At 33.3% G+C, this 7,297-nt stretch overlaps 1 long non-coding RNA gene across 1 annotated transcript; it reads right to left on the bottom strand.

The window, feature by feature from the left end:
* Positions 1–4,122: 4,122 nt before the first annotated feature.
* On the bottom strand, positions 4,123–5,102 carry LOC149267582 (uncharacterized). Its single transcript, XR_016253121.1, has 2 exons — positions 4,836–5,102; positions 4,123–4,732 (listed from the first exon to the last, which is right to left on the bottom strand). It is a non-coding gene; the product is annotated as an uncharacterized LOC149267582 (long non-coding RNA).
* Between the last annotated feature and the right edge of the window lie 2,195 nt (positions 5,103–7,297).

The following is a 7,297-nucleotide window of genomic DNA, read 5'->3' as shown; positions in this document are numbered from 1 at the left end:
CAGGATATATTTCTTGTACTGGTGGGATCTTCCAGAAGATAGAACTACTCACTAGGAGATAATGAACACAAGTACCTAATCTTATTTTTATAAAATGAGTACTACAAAGACCATTTTTAATTCATTCTATGCTTGGCAGCAAATGTTTATTGCTTTTGTGACTTAGCAAAAAATTGATAAGACTATGTCCTTGAAATGAAAGTTAATTACTACATTGTGTGCACCTGTTACAATTTAGACTTGTTACAATTCAAAATCAAAACCCCAAAAGTTCTTGAAGAAGCATAGAACCAAGAAATTGTATAATTGGAATATAACCAGCCTTGAACCTTAGAGTCAAGAGAAAACATAGCTATTTTCATTAATCATCGCCTAAACACTAATGTAAAATGATGGATTTGTATATGCATATAAAATGATGGATTGTATATGCATATATAAACAACTACTCAAAGTTTGTTACAACACCTAAACTATATAGAACATAATTCAAAAACAATACTAGAGACCTTACAAGGAGAAGGCACCATTCATAGATAATCACACATTCCATATAGCATTTCAAGCAAGGTGTTTGACATAGAGAAAGCATAATAATTATTAAACAAGCTAGCACAATAAATTTATACATGAAACCATTTTCTTTTGTTCTAGATTCTAAATGGATGCCCATAAAGCAAAGACAAACACTATACAAGAAGTTTCAGGAAATCTTTAGAATTAAAAAGAATGAACAAAACCTGAGTTGGGCTATCTAACAACCAAGTAACTACCTTAAATAGGTTAAGACAATATATATAATAGAAGGAGCCAATAATTTATATCATAGTATGTCTTAAGACATGTTTAACATTAAAAAGGGATAATAATTTATATCACAATATGTGTTTAAATGTTTAACATTAAAAAGGAAATAGGGTCACTCTTCAGAAAATGAGGCTAAGTAAGCCCAAAGGCCTAAAGGCCATTACCAAATGGAGCTAGAAAGCACATAAAGCAATCATGATGTGAAAATTGTGGAGATTGGTAAAATTGTTCATTGAGGAGTGCTTTAGTTAATGATGCAAGAGCATGCCAATGAGTTCGACTAAAACACATTCGTATTATTTATCAATGTAATGCTAATTGGTTTGTATTGTTCTCATGGTTAATATTAAAATTGGAATCATGTCCCAAATCATGTTAAATTCTATGAATGGATTTTGAGTCTGAATTAGCTGTCGATGTGTAAGCACAGCACTTGTGAATTTGGAAACTGCAGCTACGTTGGCTGATAAATACCATGAGATGAACAACTTTGAAAGGCATTTGGACGGCATATTGATCAGTCTTGACAGTGGCACCAATTGCCAGACACAGCAAAGGTAATGGGCGTTGAAACTTTGTGAAGAACTGTGGTTGATTGTAAGTTGGGTAAAGGATTCCATATAAATTTGTAGCGTCGATTCTTTGCCGTGGCAATCGATACAAGTTTCGATCCTTCGCTGTGACGATTGATTGTATTTAACGCATATTTCAAAGTTGAATGGATTGTCGTTAGGTTGACTGAAAGAATCGATGCCCAAGGAAAAATCAATACGGATTTTTAATTAGCACTCCTTTGATTGATTACTAAGCATTCAACCAGTCAACGACTTCAGTTGCCTTTCTTTATATTTAAACAATTCTGCTTTGCAATAGGCTGGAAGTGATGTGAAAGGATTTTGTAAAACTGTGATGGTTAAATATCCATGTAGACAGAAGTCCAACTGCAGGTTTTGAAATCGTGGACTTCACATAAACCACTATCCTCATTTACTCGGCAACCGGCTTCAATAGTGACTCTGGTTTTCATCGTGTGCTGCATAAACTTCCAATCAAATTCAATTAATGTTGAATTCATACGCTGTTTGGTTCGTTGTGGGACCATTGCTGTATTGGGTTTTATGAATGCGAATTCAAGGTGTCTGGTGGGCGTTTATTCTTGAACAGATTCGAGTTGAATATTTAATCTGCTAATATATACATGATTAATATTGGGTCGAAAATACAGAGTTTTGTGCCGGTTGGGTCGATTAATATAATGTCGAATGGAATATGGGCGCATTGTTTCATGGGTTCAAGTCATATATGCATGAATTGAGTCATTGGATTTGATTGAAGATTTCAGAAGTTCTGAAGATTTCAGAAGAAGGAAACTCTCATATACAGAGATTGATTGATTGTGAAATGGTTTTATAACCATAATCTGAAAGATAGCTTCTGCGGAAAGTGTGAAATTGCCAGTAATTGCGATTTTGATTTGGGTAAAAAAAGCTGAGAAGATGTTTATATGCATAAGAATATGGAGATCCTGGTTATGCAGGTTGGTCCTGCATCATTTGGTGTTAAACCAACCTGAATGGAAGCATAAGAGTACGCCCAAAGGACCTAATGGTTAAGAGAGAGGGTTCTAGGAGAATGAGTATTGCTAACAGGCCAGTTAGGAGGAAGGTGAGTGACTATTGTTACTAAACACTTAAAAGAAAACTAGAACTATTAACTTTTGAATAACTGTGACGTGGCTTTGGAGCTACCATGCCAACTTGAATAATTAACCAAGAACTTGGGGTTAGATTCACAGCCTCTTTCTCGGGCCAAAAGACGGAACCTTAAACTTTCATACTTTGGCAGAACCACTCAGATTCATACTTTCACTACTGGAAAAGAAAAACATCCATAAAAGTAACTAAATCTCGAGGAAAGCAGTGCATAGCCTAGGCAATGGATAGGGCATTTAGCAGCATGCACATGAGCTAGGTTTTGTGCTATTTTTAAAATATAATAGCACATTGTAATATCTCTTACCCGCTCCAATACAGAATAAAAAAAGATTAATTAAGTATTTTATATATATAATGTTTTAATAATGAAATGAGATGTGGTATTTACATAGTATTACAATATCAGATTGTAATAAATCTTATTTAGCTAATCATATATATAATAAACTCCTTTGAATTTCCACTTTTAAAAATCTTGCTATATTGTAAATTTATTAGAAGTATTAATGCTTTTATATATTTATTAATAAAATTCAATTATAAAGTTTTTATATTTTGAATTAATTTAATTAAAAGTTAAAATCAAATAAAAATTTTATAACATGTTTTGATTGTGAGATGGTTTTTAGGCATGTTGAATTGATGAACCATAGTATTGCCATGTGATATTGTAACAAACTCTATTTATAAATATTGTTATATTATAAATTTATTATAAGTATTAAATTTTTTATATAGTTTTTGCACATAGTAAAACAAAGAGTCTAATATAGGGGAGAGGGAGATGATGTAGTGTATATAAGAAATAATAGTTTTCTACATATACTTAAATTCCATTTAATAAGCACATAAAGAGTTAATACCTACAAAGATTTTAACCATAGATAATCACCATTTGCCATGAATAGTATTAACATGTAAATAAGTTTTGGTACTCTATTATGGGCCAATATCAAAACTTATCAATAACATATGCCCAAAAACATCTTTATTCTCATAACCAAAATATTATATATATATTTTAAATTAAAAGACACAATGTAGTGGAATATGTGTTTGTTATCTAAACATTTTGACTACATCTCTCTAAATTTAAAAAAATAAAAATGAAAATACAAAATAATTTATTATTTAATTTGATTAAGTCAAATGTTTGTTTAACAATTACTCCATTATTAAATCTACTTCAGCTGGTATCATAACATCGAATTTTCGTTTCGAGAACAGGAGAGACTGAACGATGAAGAGTATTTTCCTTTTATTTTGGAACAACACGCTAATCGAAGAAAACAAAACTACAAAATAATGAAGGAATGCACTGTATATTAATTACACTGGCGAATTGAACATTTAAATTTAGAATTGGAAAAAATTTATAAGCATGCACTGTACATTTGCTTGTTTGCTCGCTCAATATGATTTTACAATGTGATAATGCAAAACTTAATGATAGAAATCCAAAGTATTGAACATTAATATATCTGGTTTTGGAATCTTGAGAAAAAAAGAGAATAAAGGACCTGCTACAGATCTGGAATAAAATTTTAAACCTTGTTTTTTTTTCAGAAAAAAAAGCGGTATAAATTATATTAAGGATATATAATGATGAGTTATACATAGGATTTGAAAACCTCAGCCATATTAAGCAAAATCATTTGAATGGGGTGGAAACAATTCCCCAAAAGAAACAACTGCTGAAACTATCCGGAATTCCTCAAAAAGGTAAACTTCTGTTAATATCCGGAATGTAGCATATGTAATCTGAAGAAACCCTCCAGAAAGTAGCCTATAGATAATACATAATGGAGCACATAGCTGGAACATAAACAGATAAATAGAAGGGCTGTTTAGAGGGCCAGTGAGAAGGCATGTACCCCCAAATAGTAATCAAAATGGAATCAAGAGACTTACAGCAGCCCTGAAAAATACGACCATTTCTCCACTTCCAAATATACCAGCAAGTGAGAATGAAAAGAGCATGGCAGGAGGGGCATTACAGTCAACAATAATTGAAAACCCTTAAAAACTTTTGAATAAACAGAGAAATCAGTACAACTCTTAAATCTATTCTATCCTATCCCTTCCACAAAAGACTGTTTCAGCACTATGCTGTTTCAGCACTATTCTGCAGTGGCAACCTGCAGAAACTCACTCCATGCTATCCACCTGCCTAAATCCCTGAGAACTTCCGCGATCTCAAGGGTTTCGTCCTGCATAACATACAACATATATCAATATAGATCAATATTGTCTATATTCAAAACAAGAAATCAACAAAACCAAAAGATATGAAGAGGGACCCAGGGAACAAACCTGAGGCACTGAAATCCAATTTCCTCCTCCTCGCCATTCTTGAGCAGGACGCAAGTCGGATCGAGGAAACGCCTTTAAAATCAAATTATGAGAGAGGGAAACTAACCAGAGGTTGCGACCTTCACATGGAACCTGTCGGACGATGAAGCCACGCCACCAGCAATCACTGTCCCTAGCCTCTACTGTCATTCCAGGTAAAAAATCTACTGGGAGATGTGTGTGTGGCGGAATGGGTCTTACGTCACTCAGCACCACCTCCACCAACACTTCCCCCTTCCTTATAGATCTCTTAACCTTCCGCAGAGACTTTTCATTAGTTTTTAAGATCTTTAAATTTATCACACAAATATTTCCGTTAATGCTTCTAACGACTCCTTCAACCCAAGAACTTTTAGATCCTCCCGCATCAAAATAGACCTCTACTTGCATTCCTTCTTTGACAACCATTTTCTCAATTATTTTTTCCTGTAAATTAATTCCATCACATAAATAAATATTAAATTTCTAAAACATAAATATTTATGAAAAAAAATTCAGCCATCACATGATATTATATTTGTGAAGCCTTTATAACCAGTGGTTCATCCTATGACATTACATTTGTTGGATCACATGAGCCTCAATTCAACATAAATATTTTTACAAATAAATTAGAAAACCTAAATAAAATTTTTTGTCACAAACAAATAACAAGCATTTGAAAATTACCTAAAAAAATCCTGTCACTTGCCTAATGTTTCTTGCTTAATGTTTCTCACAAGTTATGAGGACTATAATTCTAAAAGCCTTCCTCAAAGTGGATAGCCTTTGTATAGCCACTGGTGTTATGCTATTAACCTGCAAAAGATACCCAAATACAGAATATGTGGACAGACAACTGGTCACTTGCCTCTTAGACGCTAGACTAAAAAATAAATAAGACACACGATGCCAAATACAGAATATGCAGACAGACAACCGCTCACTTGCCTCTTAGACCCTAGACTAAAAAATAAATAAGACACACGATGCCATTGGGAGGGAGTCTCTATCCTTTATATATGACTCTTACATGCAATACCATGCGTCAATACCATGGTTTACTAATACCATCTATCTAATACCATGCTCCCTTAATTAATTGCGTTAACCACTTACAATTATTAATATGGGCTTTATTCACATTGACTATGACTCCATCTCATTTACATAAATAACGGGGTTAGCGTGGGAACCTAACAACTTGAATATCAAACATTTACATCAAACTAACCCCCGCCCCACGTGAATATCTCACTCCTTCTCAAACTCAACCTAGCCCCTAGGCATAGTTTTATCTCCAAATTAAAAGATATCTTAGCCCCACTTTATCTCCAACTTAAAAGAGGGCTAGGATTTAATCCTAGCCCCACTTTATCTCCAACATAAAAGAAGGCTAGGGTTAAATCCTAGCCCTATTAGGTTAACCCTAATTAAATTAATGGCTGAGATTGGATCTAAGTCACTAAAATAATTAAATATTTAATCTTTCAAATATATTCAATTATCTAAGAATAATTAATTCAATTAATTAATTTATTTTTACTAAGTTAAGTTTAACAAGGAAATCATATTAGTTGCTAGAAATTTTAAATACAAAATTAACACTTCTCATCCCAAGAAAGGGATTCTAGGCCACCCTATCTATCTCCCAAATGGTACCCGATATCTATATGTTTGGACATCTTTGGATATGTTTAATTGCCATAGGAAATCATTTTGGTTCCCATTTGAACACCAAATAATCTAGTGACCATTTTGTAAGGCATATCCCTTCACAACTCACTATATTTCATGTATGCTTTTGCTAAGTTAAGTGGTACTAAGTATGTAATAGATGATCCTAGGTATGATGGTACTCTTCTTGTCCATTATACTCCTAACCTAATATCCATATATTTAGCCTCTAACTATACTCCACCAAGTCTAGCATGCAAGCTTCAAAACTCCATTAGATGTGTCATGTACCTCACCAAATGTTTGAATGTTATCAAATCAACCCTCCTTGGCTCTACCATGAACTATCTAAGTGTCTTTTCAACATAAATAAACATTCCATGCGCTATTGACTAAATATTACTCTAATCACCTCCTCATCAAAGAGAACGAAGGAATATCTCACTCCTCCTTCTCATTACAAAACTATGCCCTTAATGCTAGTGCTATGGATCCCTCCTCATTCTTGAGAATATCTTTCTCTAGATCCTCTAACACTAATATATTCGAGACATGCAACCTACTAAAGGTCTTGTATCCTATAATCTATGAAGTATTATTGTATCAAACAAACATCCCCTTTCTTACTAAAGGATCCATTTATAGTACTTTTCTCAAATGGTATGTGGACATTAAATGTGTCACCAAAGATGAGAAATTGGGTCTACTCAATTTCACTCCTTTGAAAGCCTAATAAGTATTCTAGTCCTCCAAAATATTTTGAGGAC

The sequence above is a fragment of the Pinus tabuliformis genome, chromosome 6 (assembly GCF_031772625.1).
Source record: "Pinus tabuliformis cultivar Carrire ecotype Pingquan chromosome 6, CPIR1, whole genome shotgun sequence".
Lineage (NCBI taxonomy): Eukaryota > Viridiplantae > Streptophyta > Pinopsida > Pinales > Pinaceae > Pinus > Pinus tabuliformis.
Note: the sequence above shows the minus strand (reverse complement) of the source record. Positions and strands in the feature narration are given on the sequence as shown.